Here is a 25903-nt window from a genome sequence, read left to right on the forward strand (position 1 = left end):
TCACACGATGTTGATGTTGATGTAGATGGCATCTTCCTCCTCAGCCTTGGGTCTGTTTTGGCTGATTTTTATACATTCTGTTAACTTGGTCTGCCTACACGCTCTTTCTCTTCACTGGTTTCCAATTAGTCAGTTTGTTTATTCTCTCTGTTTTCGCTAAAAACATGTTTTTACCTGAACATTTCCAAGTTGTACTCCTGTCGTGACCTTTGACCATTGTGATTTGTGTTTCCAGTACAGGACCTTTAGTATCACCATGTGTCTGTACTCTTCCACACCACATTTTATTCTAGAGTTGTTCAATGTACACAGTAAACACTTATTATTGCTATAAATTAAAACTAAACTAAAGTTGGACAATAGTTATCTGATCGCTAGACAAATTGCTATCACAGCTGAACAAGAAAAGCCTACACACGTCCAGAGACCCTGCACTTGTCAGACCAACAAAAAACTTGTGGTCTTTAAGAAATAGTACCAAAATTACATTTTACTGTGCTACAGTTTGCCTGCTTCAGCTGCTTCTAGACCTTGTCATATTCTCTAAGGCTTTACACCGGAGTTTCAACCTTCCTTTTTATGTTGGGAACCAATTGTACTGGGATGCAAGGCAGCTTTAGCAAGAGATCTGGGTGGTACCACATTACCGTATTTTTAGGATACTTGTTTATTCAGAAGACCTGGAATCAAAGGTAGGCAAGCCATCATCTGTACTAACTGCATTTGAAAAAAATGGGAGAATTCCAGCATAGCATCATCACCTTCTATAGCCCAAAACCATTCTCCATACCCACACAGAAGAATGTGCACGTGTGATTCCGTTGATGCGTCTAGAACTTGTTGGTGCAGTCACAACCTTCATGGTCATAAGCTGTCCCAATGGCAGTTACATGGTAACGAAACGTGCATGTTATTCTCAGGTGTGTGGTGGGGTACAGTGACTTTTTGCTTGGATTGAACCATAATTGCTGGGTGGAGTATAAGCATCTCCTCAGCGTTTCTCAGTCACTTACTTTGTATCTTGCTTTTCAGCAGTGCAGCCTTAATGAGTCCTACAGTTAAAACACCTAAAGATCACCAGGCGTTTTACACAGAATGTAAATGCTGCACCTGAGGGAGTGAATCCCAGAAAGAAGCAAGGCATTGTGAAGCTGAGCCTAAGTTTCCCATGGGAATCTAGCTCCATAGAAAGAGTTTTCTAGAAAAGACCTATACAATGTCACAGGGATTAACCCATTCTTGTTAGCAAGACCAAGCTAGAAGGTAGCGGTAGCATCTTTTATTAGACCATCCAATAAAACTTGGAAAAACATACAAACTTTCAGAAGCTCTTCCAAAGGTGTAATTTTATAGTACTTATTCTAGAAACCCACAGGAGGTCACCTAAGAGTATCTTATCTAAAAAGTGCTATTGGCTGGCTTAGAAATTATCCATATAGAAGTTATCACTCACAGGTAAAATCTACAGGATTTACTCCAAACTATGAGAGCATAAGCAATAATTAACAATTTTGGATCTGAAAGAACTCAGCATCACCAGTAATGTTTTAATTTAATTTGATTTAACCACACTGTAAAGAAACTATAAGCATTTTGAAAAAAGGGAAACATTTAGTGAACAGCAAAGTACTCTTCAGTTATTAAGCTTCCTCTCACACACTCTGTCCATGTGAAGTAAGATAATGACTAGTAAAAGTTACCAGCATTAAAATAATACAGTGGAAATGACAGTGCCATTAATAGTTTTATTAGTTCATTTCTGTATCTCTTTAAGTATAATGGACCCATTAATGCTGAAATTTAATAACAGTTATGACAGTGCAATCACAAAAATAGCTTTCTGTGATACTTCTGTTTGTAAATACAGGAAGTCTGAGAACAAAGTTTTCTTTCCTTGCCCTTTCTTGACCACAGATGTTGGGCGCAATTAAGTTTTTAATGTTGAGCTGCAGCAAGCTGAACAGAACAGTCTGAAGTGGAACACCCCCCAGCCCATACACTGCACTCCGGCGGCAGCGGTGCGTCTGCACTGCCCTTTGTACGCTTGAGTGGAATAATCAAACCCAAAAAGTTTAAAAGAAAGAAACAAAGATGACCACTGGAAAATAACTGGAGAAGTGTGGAAGAAAGAAGGGAGCATGTGGTGAAGAAGAGTGGGAAAGCATGCACAAACAAAGAGTAAGTAGAGATTAAAAAGTAACAGGAAGAGGGAATTAGCGGAGGTAAATGGGAAGAGTATGAGAGGAGTAGAATAATGCTAAGATATTAGACCACATGAGCAGTAAATCCACTGACATTTTGAATTAAGATCAATTCAGTTATTTTATATTTTTCTAAAATGTCAAGGCGCACCCTAGTTGATAAAGTCAATTTGCAAAATATAATTAATGGCTGCAACTACTACTGTCTTTATTATGGACATATCTGCTGTGCTACTTTTTTTTCTCATTTCAAAGAGGAGACTGCTTAGTTCCTTACTTAAGTTTGGGGGTAAGATTTAACCTCGGGGAAAAAAAAAGTGTTTGTCATGGAAACCCTGCCTATGCTAAGGGAAAGGTTTGCTGTATACTTTTTTTCTGAAAGCTTTCCTTAGTTTACCCATGCTTTTTCTATTATACACATAGAGTTTGAGCCTCTATTGCACCTGAATTTAGTATTCTGCAACCTGACCTTTTAGAAGGGAGACAGCTTCTGAATCAATGGACTGTGTAATGCCAAAGCTCAGGTGTGGTCTCCATTGCCAATCTTTCCACAGACTTTGAAATCAAGGGCCACTACCTCTTGGTGTACTGCAGTTTCAAACAAGTTTTGATTCTGGAAAAATCAAGGTATTCATTAATGACTGTATCAACAGTGTTATTGACAGAAAACCAAACCAAAATTCTGGCTCTGGCTTTTACAAAATAGATTAACTGCATAGGACAGCATAAGACAGGTGAATATATTGTAACATTCTCAGAATAACTCCCTTCTGGTCAATGGAGTAAGACCAAGTTTGTGTTTGTCCCAGTGGATTAAAAAGATGAATTGTAGAAATAAGTCCTTTGCTTCAAAACAAGAGATTTTTTATTATTATTCTTGCTTAGAACAGGAGAGTGAATTGTACAGTAGAATCCCTAGGTTCTGGTTTAAGGACTTTAAGAAGGCTGATACTGGCTTTAGATAAACTATATAGAACTAAATGGACCATGAATGGTGTTTGTAAAATAACTTCTGTGCTTTAGAATTGGATTCATATTTCTATCCTGTGTAATACATAAATATTTAGTGGCTTAAATATGCGCAGCCACGTGTTCCTTTAAAATGTACTAGCATAAATCTTCTGTATCTTCACTGATATCCAGGCGGTGTCCTTGTCGTTTCCATTTAAGTTGGAGACACCTCATGCCAACTGCTTTCAAATTATAAAAACTAGTTTTTAAACTTCTCTCTGAATGCTGCCTGAGATCTTGGATATTGCAACAAATGTAGCTGAGGCAGGTCAGTAGATCTTGACTGTATTTGTATTCGTTGTCTGTGTAGGCCTGGAAACTAAGAAAAAATCAGTGAGGGAACCTTCAAATTTAAAGAGTTTCTTTGCCTGAGCATACTTGGATGATACTTATTGTGAGACTGAGATTGCTTGAATTATGTTCATCTTGCTGTGGCTCTAGTTCCACTGGAATAATGGTGAAGAGGAATTTTAAAGATGAAAAGAGAGAAGTTAGCATCTGAGTTATGCAAAAATAAAGACATCTTATGTTAAATAAATAAAATATATCTCATGGGTCTGTTGATCATACTGGCCTGATTAAATAAACATGGCAACTCATTCTGCCTTGTGAAATTCTCCTGTTCTTCCTGTGAAAGAGCACTATTCCCCTAACGTACTGCTGAGGAATACAAGGCAGATATCATCAGGAGGGATCAATGAAGGAAAGAATATTCAAATAGTGAAATATCTACCTTGGATTATATCCTAATTGGATATTACATTAGTCTAAATTTATTTCACTCTCATATTACCTTTTTTGAGTCATTAGAGACTAATGAAAGCTAATGTCAATTAGTTAAATCCTTGTTATGTTCCATCTAACAGTCATCTGTGAACCGCACTGTATAAGAAATAGGCACTGATGCATTTCCTAATTAATAAAATAATACTTTGGGAGGAGGGAGGGAAGGCACATACTTTTTCAGATTTCCTGTAATTCTTCATAATTTGAAAAGCTTGGTTGTTTTCTCATGAATTTGTAATTGAGAATCCATTCTCTCATGTGAAAGTATATTCAGTATAGTGCATTCAAATTTCCCTTTTTCAAAAAAAATAAATAAGATTTTATTCATAGAGGTGAACAGTGGCAAAGAGCTATTGCAAGATATCCTCTTGTGAACTGTCAAAAGAGATCCCCTCTGTCAATCTCACTCAGGACAGCCTCCTGCCCTTCTTGAATCTAGAGATTCAGGTTCTACACTTGCCCTTTCCAGACCATTTCTAAGTTCGTCTTTTCTAAGTTTGAACTTGGGTAAACTACATTTGACCTGCATACCTGGATTTCCTGCCTATGAAATCTCATAAGTAATAGCACCCATCTCAAAAAGGGGCCTCTAAAGGGATGGAAGAGGCGATAAAAAATATAACACTTTTTAAATATTTAATATTACAAAAAGCATCCTCATTCCAAGATGATCTGACGGTCATTCAGTATGTGCTGGAAATGCAATTCCCCTTCTAAGGCAAGTATTACCCCTGGACGCTTCTGGCTGACCTTCCTGTCCTCTGCAGAGATGTATGTTGCGATGAATGCATATTGGGTTTTCCCTCTTGAACAACAAAAAAACCAGGTGTAAGTCCAGCCCTTTATATGATGAGAGCAAAGGATTGCTTGCTCTATGTCCTTCTGCCCTTAACACTATAAGGTAGCTGACTGCAAATAAATGCGCTTAAAGACTATCCACCTGATTAAGCCATAATTTAAATGCCTTTCAGGGGTGCAACCGGAGTCTGAACATGGCTCAGACTCTGAGGATGGCTGCCTGGCGACCGTGGGGTGGTAGAAAGGCAAACTGCAAACAACAACGGCGTGTAGCGGGGCACCTGCCTCGGCTAGCTGCCGAGAAATCTTTGAAGGCATTATGCCGCTGCTGAAATAATTTTAATGGTGGGTATTTTTAACTTTTGTTGTTGAGAACTCATCTGTCCCACTGAGTTTCATTTCTTTTATGACATCGAGCCTCTTTAAAACTGTAAATAATGAAAGCACAATTTTCTTTGTGCTCTGAAAGTTCTCTTCTCCGCAAAATATTAGAAGTTCAAGAGCATAAATAAGCTTTTCCATAAAATCTAAGCAGAAATATCTTTCTAGTGAGTATTTTGTTTACATTTTTGACAACAGGGAGTAAATTTTCAGTGCACAGCTTGAGATTTTACAGAAGATTCAACTCTCGTTAACTTTAAAAAGAGTTTTATAACTGGTCATTCATGTACCATATGAAAGCTAACTCTTGGGTGTGACCCCTGAGTATCTACTCTTTCATAATTTTAACAAAGTATCCAGTATCTGTGTCATTATTGGCAATATAATAACGTTTATTAAAAAAATTTATCACTGGCATTGAATAGTACAGCTGTGGATAAGAGAGTGAGTGCATGCTTTGTTGAAAACTGCCAGGACACTGCTAATAAATGTGCAGCGCCACATAGTTATTGGCATTTCCATATGGAAAAGTATTTTTGCTTTAATACAGCAAAATGAAAAATAGTCATTGTTCATCATCCCTTATTTAAAGCTCTTCCTCTCCTTGTTGTATATAGATTTGGCAACGCCAGCACATGGCAATATTACCCGCTAAGAAATAGAGGTAATTTAAAATTTGCAGGCAAGAAGTTTTATGGTAGGAGCGCTGCTCTTGGACATTAGAAACGTGGGTTCTGTCCCCTTTTCTCCTGGTGTCCTGCAATGTAATATTGGGAAGGTCACCCTCAACTACATTTGAAAGGGTTTGGGTGGGAATTATGTGCTTTGCTATCCTTCCTCCCTATCCTCACTCCTCCACCTTTCCCATGTCCCCTTTTGTAAACTGTGGCACTGACCTCCCTATAAGGAATTTTAAGGTCAATTAGTGAGAAGCTATGTGTAAGAGCTAGCATCATTAATAAGATTAACAGTATGACTGCATTGAACAAGAAACGAGCTAAAACAAAGTAGTGTTAGCACAAGAAGGTAGCAGCTTGTTTGTGTCCATTCAGTGATACCACTGGCAGTGCTGAGATGCATCCTTACGTAAAGCAGCCGGCATGCTTACTCCAGGGTTTTTCAATGTCCACATTCTGTCTCTGATTTTATTCATATCAATGGAGTTACACTGATATTACACAGAAATTTATTCAGTGGTGGTGACTCAAGCTTCAGATTTAGAAAATTGTCATTCAGTTACAGTACAGGGTACATGCTTTCAGTTCTGACAGTGGGGCTGATTCCGCTTCTGCTGAAAGTGAAGGCAAAATTCAGTGTTTCTGGACTGAACTGCATGCTTTGCTAAAATATTCTGGGTGTCACAGGAGGGGCTGGGAGGTATCTGGAAGATAAATGAGCTGTAACATTTCCATATTTTGCATGCAACTGCATACTGGGAAATGGTTTTATATGCATAAACTAATTTCCAAAAGGCCTCCATGCTACAATTTAAGGGATTTACAAAACAGAGATAGAAAAATGCTTCCAAAAAAAAAATGTAAGGAGTAAACTTTGCATCCTTATAGATTCAAGAGCTAGAAAGGAGATTTGGCACCAGAAAATGATACAGAAAATTCAGTTTTAGTTATTTGCATCTGCAGTTTAAAAGAGATGCAATACTGCCAAACAAACGGAGCTCAGCAGGATAGTTGAATGATCAAGGAAACTGCAAGAAGCTGAGCCTGCTTAAATTATGCCATGTTTAGTACAATCTCATTAGTTTGCGTACAGAGACTATAGGCCCATTTCAGGAGCCTTTGCAAGGCATAAGGAATAATATGCCTAGGAATGGTGGAATGTTTAATTAGGTTTGAAAGATTTGATTATATAATGGCATATACATCACGGTAGACTAAACAAAATGTGGGGATTCTGATTTAATGTCTGTGTATACATACAAAGAGGGCAACATAATAACTGGAGATAGTTCTTTTTTCACCTTTCCCCCCACCTGGCTGTGTTTAAATTACAAGGTTTTCACTGCAATAATCTCAGTATCAAATATCTGAGGAAAGACTCAATATTTACATTTTTATAGATTTTAAATATGAGTCAAGGCAAGCAAATTACAGCATTAAAAGATGATTGAAAAGTCAAGATGCCACGGTGCAATATCAGATATTGCACTGGATCAGCTTGCCTTTTATTCTATTGTTAAAAAAAAACAAACAAAAAACCAAAAAAAACCCCACAGGTTAGAATGGCTTGTAAACCATTAACTCTTTATGAAGAAGTACTGCTGAGTCAAAACTGTGACAAGAAAACTTCTAAAGCAGGCTGCTTTTGGTTGTCATAGTACAGCATAGCTGCTAGGGATTATTTTACAGGGGAAAAAAATTCTAGAGAAACCAAAACATCTTCACAGAACATTGCTTTAACGCAATAGCAGACCCAGCTCTGCGAGGCACCATGCATTTCCTTCCTCTGAGCTTCCGAGGACTTTCAGATGCTGTGGAATGTAATGGGACTTAGAGGTGGTTAACACTAAATGGCTTGAAACTGGACCCTAACTTTGTGATTAACTCCCTGGTTTTTCCCGTGACTGTGCAAATGGCTGAGTCTCCATACATCCCACCCAGCAGAAGCGCCAGACTTCGAGTGTAATTGCCTCCAGCCTTATTTAGCCAGTAGAGACTTAAGCACTACTGGAAATTGGGTCAGAGTTGCAGTGGCCTGGATTTCCCCTGGCAGTGTCCCTTTTCTTTCCACGGCTCACGTAGGGAACGTAGGGCTTCAGTGCTCTCAAGCTTGGCACCTGAAGTCAGAAGGGATCACTGTAAACTATTTGTCTTGAAGTGGACTGACTGTTCACTAAGTCTAGAGAGGGGAGCTCTGTTTGCAAATACCTGAGAGGGGGAAAAAGCCCTTTCACTGTTAGTTACTCTTCATTATGTAAAAAAGCCACCTCTTCTCAGAGCAGCATAGGTTAGAGCATGAAACAAGCTCATGCTTCGTGTAACAACTCTTTTTCCCACCTCTAGGCAAAGCTAGGGTTGATTATGCATTTTCTAGAAGTGCTTCTTAAGAGGTTGACGGATGTTATGCTGCAGATAACCGCAATGGGCTTACATCACTCCAAGGTGCTGCCGGTGATGGCAGTACCTCTGGGTATGTCACAAGGGGCACTTTGTGAAGAGACAACCAGCCACCTGAGGGATTCTTATCCCTTCATCGCTGTACGGTTATCCTTGAATTTATACAGGAACCACTCAGTATGTTATTCACATTAATGCACATCCCAAGTGCCTCTGTTCTGCTCACGGGTATAAGGAACTCCCACAGCTAATCAGCAATTTACAGTCATATGTACATCTATTTTCAGAAGAGAGTGAGAGGGAAAAAATATGTCTACACTTGAAGTTGCATCATTGATGACAAAACTTGATTTGATTTTGTGGCCATTAAGTTAAATTCAAAGTGTCAGATTGTCAGTCCTGGTGACTGAAGCTTCCTTCAAGGGATAATAAAGAAGAGAGAGTACTACCACAGCCTTTCTCCAATATGGAAAAGTTGTTTTTACACATGCAGACACCCACACACTTACTTAAGCACTATGTGTTGTGGAAGGACTGATTTTCTAGTTCGTCCTCCTGCTTTAGTTCAGAGTCTCTTGCTGAGACAGTCAGCAGTGAAATTGCTACCAACTTACTGTGTAGGGGTGGTGATAATGTATATGATCCCCCTTACATTATAATCACAGACTTATATGGTATATTCCTCAGACACATGAAATAAATGGAGACAATGAAGAAAATACCTTCAGCTATCAACAACTTTAAGCCAACAGAACCCCTGATTTTTCTAAAATTTTTTTGGTCATAGTTTCATATAGCTTTGCATAGTTACAAAATAAACAACTTTTATCAGTTGTTTGGAAAGTCCAGTGACTAGGTCTCCCCTTCACTTACACTTACCCCATTCCAGGAACTTCTGAAGTGTTATCCCTGAATTACACTAAACACAGTGCTCAATTCTGAATTTCAATTCTTGCAGTTCTGTCAGAAATGAGCTTTTACCTCTTAATCCTATTATGTTGTATTCTCTTTTGCTTCTCCCTTGCATCTCTTAGCAAGCCCCTTGGCTGCTTTTATACAGTTTCTATCTTTACCAGCCTTACTATATTCAAAATATACTTTTGACTTTGAGGCCTATCAGATTTTGAGTTTAAGATGCAGAAAGATAAAGAGTTAGAGCTGTCATCAGAAAAGTATTCCTTTTAGCTCATTTTTTTATGCTTGTCTATACCTTCAACAGAGGGAATAAAAGCAAAAATATCATGTAGCTTGAGTGGGAGATCACCAGATAGGACTTATGATTTCCTAAAGAGTGTTACACAGTTTTCTGTGATAAAGTCCATCCTGTTGAAACACTTGTTGCTTTTTTTATCCAAACTGAGACTAATGCATTAGCCACACCACCTAATTTTAAACATCTAAATTTCAAGTGTCTAAATTTTGTGGCCCAGTTAGGAAGGTAATATTTCTGTACTTCCTGTATGATCAAGGACTGGTAAGAAGAATAAGTGGCTAAAAAAATTAAATCTATTCCAACTGAAGAAATTAAAAGAGGCAGAGCAGATCCAGAGAATCTGGATTTGTGCCTCTGCACCAAATTAAATGAGTTAAGCAAAAAAAAAGTCTTACAGTCTTACTAAGCAATGAATATTTGGTTACTTGGATGTTTCAGCATTTGTCTTCTATGCTTAGTCAGGTCAAAAAAGCAAGCTATAAATACATTTATAGAATCATTGAAGAAGTAATAGCTAGAACAAAAAAAATCAGGAAAAAATAATTTAGTAGTGTCACAAGCTTTACATCTTTTTTTTTTTTTTAAATAATAAAACGAACTTTGGTTGTAACATGAAAGATTTCATTTTGTGTCAATGCTAATTTTGGTGTCTAGCTAACTGCTGAGGTACGTGATGGCCTCTGCAGTTCTGGGGTTTTCATATCCCACTTTCTCCTGCATATGCAGACTGGATGTGTCCCTGGGTGGCTCTAATACAATCTCCCATAATGCATTATGGTCTTTCTTGTTTCTGTCACTATACAGTCCACATTTTGCATTGTATCCTCTGAATCCGTTGTATCATTTTAGGCACAGGCCTGAAGCTCTGCAGCTTCCTTGGGATTAGTGTGAGTGTATATTTTGGCATCATTAGGACAAGAGCATTCTGCATTCTCTGAATCTCTAGTTATGTGAAATAAAATACATTTAATGTGGTTAAAGAATTTATTTACAGAAGAAAAATTCATAAAATAGAACTAATATAAGTACATAAAAAATCACAGAAGAAAAGATTAATATGGAAAATAAAATCTTCATGGCTTTTAATGTTCATTCAGAACAGTAGCAGTTTTCTGGACTGTACTTTCTTATCAGCTATTGCCTTTTATCCCAAAGAACTGAGGTGATGTACTTTAAGAAAACATCTACTGAACACACATAACCATGCCATTGAGGTCAGCTCCCTGCATTCCCTGCAACACAGCAGAATAAATGTTACCCAGGTTTAGGCACAACAATTAAAAGCTTATTCTTAAGCCCTGAGGAAAAAAAATCTCACACTAAAAATTTTTGATCTCTTGGATTTCTAGTGGGACAGAGTTAAAATTAATACTTTCAAATTAAATATTTTTTAAAATATTGGTCTTTTCCCACTACCGTTGATTGTAAAATTTCTACCAATTCAGTAGAAGCAGAGATCAACTAATGCTGAAAATATTTAATCTGAGGTTTCTACAAGCTAAACTCTTGAGAAGAGCTGAGTTGGCAGAAGAACAGTCATTTGGTGAGAATTTCAGTTTGAAATAAAACTTTTAAATCACTTTCAAGCAACGTCAATGTTCTTTAAAAAAGCAAACTTATTTTTTATTTTAAAACAAAATACTTAATTTTAAAATTTTAAGCAGACTATGGGAGCTTTTGAGGACTTTTATTGAAAACAAACCACTTGGTGAATCAGGTACAAGTTGTTTTAGTGGGGCTGAGTCTCAATTGCTTTAAAAAAAAGAAGTTTGAAGAAAGTGCAAGCTGTCAGATCTAAAAAAATATGACTTACATTTCCAGGACAAGATTATAAATCTGAGGTCTTCAGCCTATCATATAATTATTTTAGAAGACAAAACAATAAACTAGTAGAACCCCAGACTCATTCTCTTAGGAAAAGCAGACATACACTGTTTAAAAATAGATGTACTTTCTCTAGCAAAAAAAAAGATGCTTGTTCATCAATTTTACATGTTTTACAACTTTTATTACCAGAAGCTACCCTTACTCTATAGATGAAAATGTGAAAGAGGCATCTTGCATAGTCTCTGAACTCAACGATCCATTAAATAAGTGCTTTTAATCTCTCGACAGAGGGAGAGAATATAAACTTTGACAACGTGCTTCAGTCTCAAACCCAGCACGTTGCTGACCTGCTTCAGAAACAGTGGGGGTGGTCACCCAGAAAGTTGGCTCTCCCAAATTGTCAGCCAGGGGGCAAGCGGCTCTCCAGCTCACCGCAGACACTCGCTGAGAAAAAAGCAGCAGCTCTGCACCCACCCGTCATCCCAACAAGCAGTTTGCGCGGAAATGCAAAGGAAGCCGGAGCACATCTTCATCCCTGAACGTATCACAACCAGGCTGTGGTCTGATGTAGTGGGAACGTAGGTATGAGGTGGGAAATATTGCAATTCTCTGTGATAGTTTCTGTTTATTTTGATGAAATTCAGAATGTGAGTAGCAGAAAAATGTTTGCTTCTCATCCAAAAGCCGTGTTTCAGAGGAGCGGTTCTCAGTGGGAAGAGGTCCAGTCTTTCTTTGTGTGGCAGCATGACAAGAAGCACTCACAGCCTAGCTTTGCAAATCCTGCTAGAAGCCACTTGGTAGAATATTAATCTGTTTCAAAATGTGAAATGTTATACTAAATTACCCAGAAAATGATTCTGGTTCAAATGGCATTCCTATAAAATACCTGTCCTTTCAGCTAAACACAAGCTTAAGTCTCATGGAACTTAAGCAGCTCCTTACCAGTAGGAACATCGTTGGGCTTGTTGCTGAGAAATTGTTTAATTTTATGCTTCAGGTATTAGGCGTGAAGATTACTCGTGGCTCTTTCTTCCCCCACTTAGCCCTGGTCAGAGCAGGAGATTAGCAGGAGATTAGCCGCCAGACCGACGAGGAAAACTTTCACTGACTATTGCCCTATTTTGCAGGAGTCTCCTGCAACTCCCCGCCACCTCACGCTGCTCAGGGGAAGGGAGCGAAGCACAAATGTTACCAAAAGAACGGAAAAGTGGACGAAACAGCTTGGGATCTTTCCAGCAGTGCCAGTAAATTGCCGCTATACGTCTTTGTTCACTTTCTGCCAGAAGCACTGGTGGTTCCTCTGAAAACTCTCGCTGGGACATGGAGACTTGAGCGAGAGGGAGGTTGCAAGGACGGGATGAGTCAGCCCTGCAAGCCAGCCACAGATGTTTGACTTCAGCGCATAGTACCTTCTTGGCACTCAGCGCCTGTCTTACTAGGTGGAAGGCTTATATGGGAGAGGAAAATTCCTGTGAAACTCTGCTCCAGAAGATCAAAGTCATAAGCTTCTGAAGATCATACTTGGGCATTTGTTAGGAGGAAAGAGAGGAGGCGGATGAAGGGAATGGCAACGGAGAGACAAAGTCGGGTCTGAGAAGGCGTGATCTGGGGATACGCGGGAGGAGGAGGAGAACGTGACAGGACTTCAGCTGTGAAGGAAAAGGAGGAGAAATCAAAAAGCAGTTGTGGAGAATAATAGAGAACTTTATAATTACTACAGCATTTTCCTTTTCTGAACATTGGAGCAAATGCTTGGATCTGTTTTCCTCTACTGTCACAAACTGCTGTGAAATGCATTAGCAAGGTATAATTTGCATAGCATATAGCAAAGTATAGGAATCACGTATGCCTACACGTACAAACAAGTGCAAGCAGCTGTATGTTGTCGGTGCTTTTATGTGAAGCCAGGTTTAATGCAGAAGCTGTAAAGTCACAGGATATATTACCTGTAGGATAACACTGTGCTTAGGGCCACTTGGCTTCTAGGCTGGATCAGGCTGATGTGCAGAGACTGGAGCAGAACTGTCTGTCTGATTTATCTAGGTAACGTGTGGGCGTGAGCAAGAGCTGAGGGACCACGCGGTGGTCTAGCAGAGCGCTGTGTTATCTCTCTCTCCGCTGTCTCTTCCATAGGGAGGCATTGCCAAGGGATGACTTGCAAGTACTGCAAGCTCAAGTGGCAGAGGCCTGCGCATCTCACCTGGAAAATAAAAAGGGTCACAGGAAATGTCCGTTTGCTTTGGGGGGGGGGGGGGGAATCCATCAGGGGGGTCTAATGAAAAAATGGACATTTTCTGTGCAGAGAAACTATAAAAGAAACGAGTTTTCTAACTTGTTCCAGGATAAATCTTGTTGTGAATCAATATGGGAGACAATATACATCCACATACTGGAATTTTCAGTTATTATTTTGCTCGTTAAAAAAAAAGAAAAACCCTAGGCAATTGTATTAAACTAGCAGCACTGCTTTGCTAAATGAAAGGTAAGACTGCAAAGCCAGCTGCTCAGAGTAAGGAAAAGCTGTAATGAAGATTACCAGTGCTCCCTTTGTACATCTGCATTGGAATTAATTACATAATCATACAGCATTTTTTTCACAAAACTCCTGCCTTATTCAGTGCACAGCATAAATGGAGCTCACTGAATGGGTAACTTCAATATTTCAAATATGGGGAGCTTTCAATATTCAAGTGATTGATTCTAAATACTTAAAAATTGGTTTCGTTTGCATACAAATTGATCCTGAATTAGGCAATGGTCATGTCCGTGATGAAAACACTTCAGTTAAATGACACATAGAGAAAGCTTAATTGATACTTTATGATTTCTCAGCAGATGTCTGTATTCAAATGGAATTACTGTAAAAGAATTTGCTAGAAAGATGTAGGTACTGTATCTGAATAAACCATTTGCATTTGCTAAAATGAAGTTATATGTAGGAGGAGGTGCTGGTTATATCAGCAAGCCATAAACATGCCTTTATTCTTGTCTCTCTTTTTCATATTGTGCATTAATATGAATCCAGAATGGGACTGATTCCCTGTACATTATACCAGCTTCCTGCTGATTCAACTCTCTTAATTTCAGTCTTTTACCACCTAACTGCCTGTTATAGTGGTAAAACCCAGTCTATACACATATATATTATATTTAATGCCCTAGCATTTCTTTTTATAGAAAGAATAAAACCATATGAGAATTTCATAGGGCTAAGAATTTGACTTCTAAGTTAAAAGTGGGGCATAGGTGAAACAAATGGTTTTGTATTGCCTGGGGGAAAAAAAAAAAGAGAAAAAAAAAAAGCAGCAGAAGAGTAAAATTTTACATGTGGGTTCTAATAAGATTCTGATTTCCAGTTCATTTTCCCCCTCTTCCAGTCTCAGTGTGAGGATGCATTTACCGTATGTCCTTGCAATGCATTCTGTCTTTGTAACCCTATTCTCTCCCTGCACTAAAGCCCTCATGAGACTATGAAGAACATTATACAGAAAAATAAATGCAGATTGGATATCAGTATGTGAAATAAAATGCTGCCAGTGCTTTTTATCCTTTCTGCAATTTGATCCAAATGCTGTGACTAGGTTACTGTGGTTAAGATTAATGGGTAAATTATTTTCCCACAAGAAATCACCGCTTTTCTCCACTTAATTACCAGATGTTAAAAAAAGAACAAGTAGTTATTCTTCTGTGTACTCATCTGTGCCCTTTAGCTAATTACAGGCAAATTCAAAGTGATTTCATGTAGCTTTTGCTGTGATGTTGCAGGATTCTTAAGGTTAACAATGATCTGTACCTGTAACGTAGCCTGGCTTGATGTCATACACCGATAGTCATAATTTCAGCTATGTGTGTTCCTTGTCAAACAGGTAGGATCTGTGATGTTTTATGGAGTCTCTTGCTCCCTCCTTCTTTTACATGCATGGCTGGGAACAGAAGAGAGAGCCAAAGTCCCAGATGGTGTAATAATAGACTGTGTAACTCAGACCCCCTTCATATTATGAGGGCAAGTCCATAATTTTTAAAGGTTTTACAAAGGTAAAGATTCTACAAGGAAGAACTGGGAAGGTTCAAATGCACGCGTTGGGGAACATCAAAACTTCTAAACTGTACTGGAAAAGGGGGAATCCTTTACGGGATTTCTGTACTGCTAGAGCAGTACAAATGGGTCATGACAGGCTTAAGTGTCCTGTTCACTTTGTGGAGATATAAAGGATTCACAAAGCTGAAGGCAGGGAAGAGTTGGACTATTGACATTTTAAAGGGAGATTATTTTCATCCATTGATATATGAAAAGAGGAGCCTCAAGACACTCAGCTGATTAATTTCTTGGGGTTTTGAGTAAACTTCCACTTTCAGTTTCAGATTGTCACCTATCCTACAGTCTCCAATATTTAAGCAATGAATCTGAAGCTAGTATTTTGACTTTCATAGGTTTCCACCTCCAGACCAGCAGAGACGGTATCAGTAGGTTAAACTCTTTGAATGGAATTAGCAAGCCAAGCTCTCCCACTAATGTGTAGTAGAACACACTCCTACATTTTTATTCATACTTCCTGTTGTGAACCCAAACCCAAAATTATGATTTCATAAAGGACTGTGAATAACTAGAGCTGCAATTCTTGCATAAACTACTGTTAGGTTTAGCAGTTAGAAAAGAACTGTGATAGGCACACTGAGTAAGTTACCACAGTCTTCATTTCAATCTGTATTTAGGAAAATATCACAAAAAGTGTTAAAATCCATGCAGGTATTGGTAACCTTAATTTTTATTTTACTTTATTATTTAGTTATGATTGCAAATATTTTGTTGAAGTTAATATTGTAAGTATGCTATTGCAGTTGTACCATCATTGCAGTTGTGATTAGCGCTACATATGGTAGTAGGTCCTCACGTTTCCGAGTTTTCTCCAGCAGCCTTCCTACAGTTATTCATAACTGTGTCAGGGATATTAAAATCTTATGGTTTGGGGTTATTTATTTGTAATGATCACCTATGCTTATGTTTACAGTGACATACTAAGGTCAGATAACAGTCAGTGCTGATAACACCACATCCGTACCATGTGTGCTTCGACGCTTAGCTTTGGACTAGCTCTACTCCGATTCCGTGGATGGGATTGCTAGCAGAAGCGAGCCTGCTGCAGGGGCACATCTTCAGGTACGATTTCATCCAAAATTAATCCCGTTGCATGCCCCAACATCTTTCCATGATACGAACCAAAGTAGAATAAGTTGGGATGATCAAGGGAAAACTTCTTTAAACACAGCCCATTTTAAAACAGAAAGTGAAGTCAATAAAAATTGTCACTGGTGCTACTTTACAAAGTTAAACAAAAATGTGACAATATGATTTCCATGAAAAGAGCAGAAATCACCCAACTGTCTTTCACCTGCAATTAAAATTGATCACAAATTCAAAGATTCTCTCTGTCAATTTTTTTATTTTTGCATGTGTTTGAATAAAATGGAAAAAATTCTGTTCTTGGGGATTTCCTAGTTTCCCTGTTGAAAAACAATAACAACAACTATAAACAAATAAAAATTGATAGCTTATCAATTTGAAAATCAACAAATTTTTGAATTAAACATTGATAAGCATCATAATTTTTTTTTCCCAAGAAAACAACTTTTCATTTTATTTTTGTCCTTTTTAAATAAGAGCATATATATGGATTCACAAACATTGTCCATAACACCGCTAAGGAGCATCCTGTTACTTCATGCAAGGCTAGGGTTTGTGGTTCAAGTTGCTGTAAACTCACTATGGAAATTTATATATTGGAACTGGGGCCTCCCACATCCATTGTGAATTCACAATCTAGTGAAAAGTATGAATTTCCCCTTGACCTGTGAATAACACACAAATTTCCCTGACAGTTTTCCCAGTAAATGAAATGTTCCCAATACTTGAAAATTTCAGTATAGTTTCTTCTTTTTCAATAATTGGCCGGCACAATCTGTTAAATTTGATCCAAATTTGCCAACGGGCAAATGTAAAGTGGCTTTTTTTTTTTGCAAATAAACCATTCAAGAATGTGTTCACAGTCATGTCAGGTAAGTTTTTCACTTTGCTTCTTCAACTGTGTTTTATTGAATTATTGTCATTTGTATTCCAGTAAGATATACTACCTCCCACTGAGACAGGGCCCCCTCATCGTAGGCACGCAGAGCGAGAGCCGTCCCTGGCCTGTATGGTTTAATAATTGGCCAGAGAAACGATGGGAGATGGGAACTTGCCTAAGGTGATAATGGAGGTCATTCATGGGGACAGCACTGGAAACCTTTATTCATTACACTGAACTCCAATGTCACACTGATGGACCTCCTAACAGTGTTTAAACTGCACAGTCATTTGAGCTGGGGAAACAGAAATTAAACACATTACTTGAATGCATCTTCCCCTGCCAGTCTTTCTCAGTCTTTTTTTCTTTTTAATCAGAAAAAATATCCTTTAGGACTTACATAGCAGACATTTCTTTCTGTTTCTTCAAGTAATTCCTTTATGTTTGTCCTGTTCTGGCAAAACCTATAGAAATAAGCTAGATTATTCTTCCAGCCTGTTATATACGTGCACTTTGAAATGGCAGATAAAGTCAAAGGGTTAAGAAACAATGCCAGCATCTTCTTAACAGGACTAGAATTACTGGCAGGCAATAAGGCTCTATTATTTGTATTTAATGGGAATTAACCCATTCTTGTTTGTAGTGTGTCACTGCTACACACACCTCCTAAGCTTTGTCATACCTCCTCCTCTGATGTTTAATGAATTGTCCTCTTTTCCTTTCACAATTTTTTTTTCCTCACACTGAAGAAATACTGTAATCACTACTAACTCTGTAAACTGACATGCTTGTCAGCAAATGTGGTTTTGATATCTCACATACACGCTTACTGAACCTTTAAATGCTAACTTTATCTAACTGGCTTTCTCAGACTAGGCATAAAAAATACAGACACATTTTCCCTCTTGCTTAATTATTATTTTGTAAAAAATCATCAAATATGCTTCTTTTTGTCAGTCTACGTGGCTACAGTGGAAGGAGATTAAAAAATTAAGACTTTTTATTCATACTGTTCCTTGTGAAAAAGAAACCTTTCACTGACTGTATTCTGTGGCAAAATGGATTATCATAAAACATGGCATCATGCTTTGCTGGGAAAATGTGTCATTTGTTTTGCTTTAACCTCATTGTGGAGCAATTGTCACAAGCGTCTTCCATATGAAATCTTTCCTCATCCCATTTGACTGACTAAGATTAAATGTCAATGCAAGGGCACCTAAATAAAGCAGAAGAACAGATATTTCTGGAGCTATTCCTATTGCTGTCAATGGAGTTTAACATCAGGTCGATACGGACAGGAAAAGTGATATGCATATTGCTTTCCCAGGAGTGTAAGATGGATTTAAAGCAAAGCCACGTACGCTAAACTCCTAAGCATCTTACCTGCTGGGTAGATGCTGATCCCTGTGAAATTCTCCTAAAATACCAGAAAGATGGGTAAAATAGAGAAATCTAGAAATCTTAGGGCAACCTTCTCAGTACTGTGAAGAATCCTGTCCTTCACCTAGCAAAGTAATACTTCTGCTTAATATAGCAACATCTCTACAGTGAGGGTTATATTCTGCTGTCCTTTGTCTTAGGAGAGCAAGGAGAGCAGAAATTTATGATGGGATTACAAATAATAAAATTAATAAAAACACGGGGTTTAGTTTGTACAATGGACTTGAACTGAAAATTCCCAGAATTACAAAAAAGGTAGAAGGACAATACTTTACTCTGGCTAAAAGCAATAGTTATGCCCTGAGATTTATCATATTTCCATTTACTTTCTACTCACCATGCACATTTGGATTCTTGAAAAACACTACACTGTATAAACACATTGCTGTTTGGAAAAAAATTATTTCTTCGTTTACAGGTCACCTCGTTCTGTCTGTCTAAATGAGACAGGGATACAGATATACAGTCTAACACAGAGAGTGACATTTATCGTATAGCTAAACTTGTTAAATGAGTTCATAAAAGCATGAATGATACCATTTGTGAGAAGCAGAATGTGCTTCCATCTTCTGCTCTCTTGACATTTCTGAATTCTGGATTTCCTGTTTAGTTTTGGGGGTCAGTCTGTACATTTCCAAATAAAGGGTGAATAGTATCTACTGTGTGGATGAATAAAGTCTGCTGCTTTGCTTTGCTTTTCTTTTCCTTTTCTTCTCCCTTTTTTTTTTTTCTTGACAGTTATAAACTGAGGTAATTATAGTTCACTATTCAGACATAAAACATAGTTTCATTTCGAGTCTTAAATAGTATTTGGACTGCAAGATTCCCTTATGTGTAGGCACTGAGTGACTCATTCAAAACTGAATAGATTTTAAAATAAAACCAGAAATTCATTTTGTGAGAGTGTCTTAATAGAAAATCAGTCCAAAAAATAATTTGTGCCATAGAAAGGATTCTACCCATCCAAAAAATGAATTCATTTCCTTAGTGCTTTCAAATGTCAGTAAAGGTTGGACTTAGTTTTAAAAGTTGTTAAATGACTCAGAGATTTTTTTTAAATCCCATTTTTTTTAATTTCTACACTGATTTTCCCAAAGAATTCACCATAATTTTGAAAGAATTTCCTTGTTTTTATGGGCACTGTTTTTTCGCCTGATTTCCACTTGCTCTGCTGTGGATCCCCAGTACTTGTGACATCAGAACCGGCGGCCAGGTGAACTATTTAGCTCTAAAGAAGTCACTTATGACGGCAGAGGGTGACTAATCAGCAGAAATGGATTATCTCCCTAGCAACAGCAGTTCAACTTTCATGGAAATATACAGGGAGCTAGTGATAGAGGAACAGGCAAAACGGAATTACCTCTGAATTAATGGCATTTGAGCGAGCGGCAGTGGAGAAGAGAATGACTGCAGCGTACCCAGGCAGAAAGCCCAGAGCGTAGGGAACATGTAGCTCTTCTCGGAAACTCAGACACAGAGGTTTTGTCTTCTGCCTCCCAGGACAGCATCCTACAGAGCACCAGGTTACGGCCAGCCCTTCACTCATTCAAAACACTCAAAACCTTATGTTCGGATTGCCTAACTGAAGAACAAAGGCACCAAAATAGTTAACCGGGATAGTCAACCATAGTGACAAATTTCTTTCCCCTAGAAAAAAGAAACTTTATACAGTAGGGATTTTTCCTCTGTGAGGGACTGCAAAGGCCTTCTGCGAGAAATAACGACTTTTGCAGCTTATCTTCTGCTTTATGTGCAAGGCACATTTCCTTGATTTTATCTTCTCTGATATCATACGTGTGGGTGGATGTAGGTGTGTGTACACATCACGTTCAAAGAAAAATCCAGCATACTCTATACACTGGATAGGAGAAAAAAATGTCCATCCTATCTCTTCATACAGTACTGGGAAGTGTTCAGCTACTACAATGAAAACCACGGTGAAAGATCAGAATAGGACATAAAGGGTTCTCAGACAACTTTACCACCTGACAAGTTTGCTTGCTCTGAATGACCCCAAAATACAATGTACTCTGAAGCATGTGGGAGAAGAACGGCGGATTGTATTGGCACTTAGGTGGGAGAAGGCTGCGTCATGCAAAGTGTTACACAGCCTGCGTTTTCTTTTTATAGAGCAAGAACAAAGAACAATAGCTCTGGCTCCTATGTCTTAATAGACAGCAGCTCATGGGCTTCCTGCCAAAGGGTTAAGTGCTGTTGTTTGGCCCTCAGTTTCAAAGACAGAAATGGCCATCTTTCAAAAGTAGATTTTTCTACGCTAAAGAAAGAGCAGTCGGCTGAAGGGAGAAAAGCAACAGTGAATAAAACAGGGAAATAACAGCTGTGATGATACAATCTTCCTCTTAGCCGAGCATTTAGTTTGAGGTGGTAGGTTTTTTTTTTTTCTAGTTTTAATTCTGAGAGGGATTTCTATGGAAGATTGTTTTCAAAAGAAGGTATTATTCCACTACCGTACACATTTAGATGTATTTGCCACTGAGCTTTTGAAGGATTCTAGCAGCATATTATGAAAAAAACTGTTGGCAATTGTTCATGGAAATTGTCTGACAGTAAGGTCAAGTGAGCCACGAAGGAGGTGACATTCATCGATTAAGCTCTTGCGACAGTATGAAGGAAGTTGACCAAGAAAAGCATACTGCATTTAAGGATTTAGTCATATTTTCTATGGCAATAGTGTACTTCTATGTGTGCTAAAGAATGGAAATGAATTTTAATGCTTATCAGGCACTTAGGCTATCTTATATGAAACCAGATTTGGCAACTCCTCCTGCAGCTGTTGCAAACAAGTCCAGCCAATCATCAGTACTTGTGTGCTTCATTCATCCCTCTGTAAGAGAAATAGAGAAGCAATAGACGCAGAACATTTGGAGATTCAGTTTTAACAAAGTGGATGATTTTCTTTGCAGAGCCAAGTCTTTTAGTTTGTTGTTGTTGGGTTTTTATAATAATTTCACCAGCAGAATTGGATCGAGATTGCTGCCTTCACAACTACATAAAGCAAAACAAAACTGTTTTCCAAGCTTCTAACAACCTCAGAGCTTCACCAATGTCTTCTAATGGAGAAAAAGTGTGTGCATGGCCCATCTTGAGTTCTGCAACCAAAGCTTTCAAAACCACACCTGTATGTTTTTGTCCCGTGCCATTTGGTGGCATGTTGTTAACTTCGTGCTACATCAGATAACAGCAGTAATACCTGGTATATAGCTACTTCTTTCTACCAGTACACCAGCACTTGATGGGGTACTCTAAAATATTGTAATAATAGTTAACAATATTAGTAATAGTTAAAATAATGATAGTGGGTTCTTTAGAAACTTTTTCTAAATGGAAGTCAATTTACATTTGTTAAAATCCAGCATTTTGAGTTTGCTTCTTGAATGCCTTCATTGAATTGTTTGTTAGCTGTGTCTGTATGAAGCATATACAGGAACCTTCCATTCTGATAGGCAACTTTTGATGTGTTCTTTAGTTGCCACTGCTGACGACACAAGTTTCAAGAGACGTTAATTTTGTATACACATTGACCCTTATCACTCAGGAGAAGTGACAAGTGCCTATGTCAACGTCTATAATCCAATACAACTAGTAGCAATTAACTCGTCATCTACATGACAGGCCTGCCTAGTCATCTGCACAGTACTTTTAAGCATGTGCTCTCCTGGTAATTCCTCCTCTTTGTAGTTATTCAGATGCTTAAATATTTCCAAAGCTAACCTATAATCTATGGCCAAAACACATTTAGTGTAGACTGAAATCTGAAATAAATTCTCTGAAACTACGAGAATGTCAATACGATCTATTGTCATTTTCGGCCCTTTGATTATTTTGCCAAAAATCTGTCTTGCTTGTTGCTGTTGGTTTTGGGGAAAGGAGGAAGCTGTTTGGTTTCTTTTTCTGGGAAATTGGGCCAAAAGCCATATACATGTTTATCAGGTCCTGCGTATTATATTGGACAAACCTGGGTAAAGATACACACGTCCCAAAAGTGAGTGCAAAATGTTGAAGTTTCTTTTCCTCATGGAAACCACTGTCCAGGATTGAACAATCAGTTGTCCTTTATGCATTCTGCTTCCTTGGTAGAAACCCTGGTCAAGTTTTCAAAACAAGATGAAATAGAATATGTTGCAACTTATTTGCAATAAGTTTGTAGTAGCCTTTAGTTCATTTTCCCTTTTAGTCATACAGTTTCTATTCTCTATCATAGCCGCAAGCATCATAGTTCATGCATTTCACCACTAAGAGGTTCTAAATTCCATATAACAATGTCATTGAATGCATTCTCATCCCTTTTTGAGGATGTGCAGGTGACTTCTTATAGGGGATGGGGAAAGATTTTTTAGTAAAGGAACATCATTTACAACTACATGGGAGTAGCAGTGCTGCACCAGGCACCGCTGATTGATTACTTGATTTTGGAGTGAAGATGTCTTACAGAATATAGATAGCCATGAGCTTAAAATGGATTCTTCCAGCCTCAGTGGTTTTGTATTTCTGGATTTTTTTTAATCTGAAACAGTGATTTTGCCTTTTTTCTAATTTATCATTGTTTATTATTGAAAGATTGCATGCAGTAGTGATACTTTCATGCTTCCTCTTCACTTCTGATCGCAAAATAAACCACACAGATAAGGAAACGTAAGCATTTTGAAGTACATGGGTTATTTGCTATGGTACACAAAGGAAAACATGAAGGAATACTAAGGTACAGAAGAAAAGTTGTAAAACAAAGAAATAGCGCATAAGCAACAAAACATAACTAAATTTTGGCTTTTTTCCATCTGAGTACTTTCTTGTTGCCCTAGTGGTATTTGCTTGACCTAGACAAATGACATCTGCCACCTCTGAAGAATCCAGAGGACATCAGCATATGCTGTGCTCAGATTACACTACACTGATTGACCTACTTGGTCTTGCCTTCAAGTTTTGGCTAAAAGATCTGCATTTCTGCTCTGTCAGTTGTGTGAGTGATATGCATTTGTTCTCCTCCCTTTCCCCAGTCTTCAGTCTGCAACCTGCAGTGAACTCTCTGCTCCTGTGCTGCTATGATACCATGATACGTATCACTGTCTTGCTTGTTTCCAGTAATATGCCAAAGATAGAAGTTGAATAAGTACATCAAAATAAAGCTCGAATACACCATATCTGTGCTGTCCTAGTGTCCCATTTGCCCATCATTATGTTTCCACTTTTACTCCCAAAATAGCAAAGTTCTTGGACACTTGCTATCTGACAAATGCAATGGATAATATAAAAGTACAATTCTGAGCAGTCTGCCCAAGCCTTTACACACTGCCTGACAGTTGTTTTGCTACTGTAAGCTAACGTAAAATGTTAACGCCAGTGCCGTCTCGGTGCTTTCCATCACACTGGTTTCTGCTGCCCTCCCTGCAATATCCTTGCTTCAGAAAGCTCCCAGGGCTTGCATTTCCTTCATTGGAGGAGGGAAGGACCATGTCTCTAAACTATTATTATATCTCTATAAATGCCTTATTATATTTCTGATAAGGTTATCATTTGCACTGAGTTGGTAAGCTAACCTGCAGGGCGGACTCTGCAGCTCTCATAACCTAGCATAACTCTGCTGAAATCAGCTGTATTATATTGAGTTAGCTCGTGGAGTAATTCGTGTATGGAGTGCGTTAATGGCTTTTCTCATATTCATATCATCTCCTGTAAAGATTCTACATAATGACCAGAGAGATCTACAGGATTTTCAGCAATTTTTTTATTTGGGTTTTGTTTTTTTTTTCCTTCTGTGTGAGAAAGACTTACTAGCCTGGGCCTCCATCTTTGCACTTAAGCTCACAAAGTCTCACCAACTGTTTTGAAATGTACATTCTTGATACAGGTCCAGACTTAAATCATCTATATTTGTGGGAAGTTATAGGCCCTGTCTTTGAGGTTGTGGTCCAACTCTCCCTGGTTTTTATCCTGGCTTAAGAAAAAGTAAAATGCTTGCTGTAAGAGGAAAGGGAGCAGACAAAGATGTGTTGAAGCACTTTTGTAAAAAAAAAAAAAAAAAAAAAGAAGAAGCCTTAATTATCAGGAAATCCAAGTGTGTTTATATTCTTAGCAGAGGATCTTAAAGAGAGGGTTTCTGCAAAGGGAGGAGCAGTACTCCTTTTACTTTTTGCCTAACTTCTTTTAGGTCTAATTGGGATACTTCAGAGCTGGAGACTAATGGAAGAGTTCTGTCTGAAGCCACTAAGGGCTATACTGCTCAAAAACATAGGCCAAGAAAGGCTGCCTGCCTTAGTAAGACATCAAAGACCTTTTAAAAATAGAATGTTATTTAACCTTGGAGTCAAATTTCTGATGGGAAGAGTGAGCTCTCTAAGAAGCCTCTCTGAAAATGGGATTTTACGCAATGTAGTAGACACAGGTGGCCGTTTTCTCCTTCTTTTCCTTTTGACTAAAATTAAAATGCCTTAAAATGTGAAAAGCTTCTCTTGCATCACTTCCCAACCAAAGGTCAAATCCTTTTTCTGCCTCCAGCCTAGGAATCACCAGGCAGAGAAAAATCCATTGACTGTGAAGAAAATCCCATACACTGAGAACTGGAAAACTGCTCAGTGCTCCCGAGATCTCCTGGTGGCACCAGCGGCCCCCAGGAGCCGTGCTGAAGTGACCCATCTTCCCATTGCACTGCTCCTGAAAGGCTCCTGCCCTCTCCGCGAGCCCAGGACTGCCAAACCCCCGGCAGGGGAGGGAAGCTTACAGCAAGGGCTACAGGCAGAGCAGGTTACTGGTTTACTGTGGGGAAAGTGTCAGAATATACCAGGTTTTATAAATGAGTTTAAATGTGAAATAGAAACTGGGATAATAAAAGGTTTAACTCAAGGCCAGTGATGAGTCCATCGCAGACAACGATGATTTAAATTCGTTTTGACTAGATTTGTTGGCATCTACAGCTGTGAATACTTTTTCTTTCTTCACCTTTAGATCGCCAGGTAGTTCTTGCCATATATTTCATTATGCATTCATGTACTTCACATTTATTTTATGTCCTGTAGGCAACTCGTTTTGGTTTCGGTTGGTTTGGTTGTTTCACTGATGGGAGCAGCAGTGGTGCTTGCAGGGGTTTCTGGGTAT

The sequence above is a fragment of the Harpia harpyja genome, chromosome 5 (assembly GCF_026419915.1).
Source record: "Harpia harpyja isolate bHarHar1 chromosome 5, bHarHar1 primary haplotype, whole genome shotgun sequence".
In the NCBI taxonomy this organism is placed as follows: Eukaryota; Metazoa; Chordata; class Aves; order Accipitriformes; family Accipitridae; genus Harpia; species Harpia harpyja.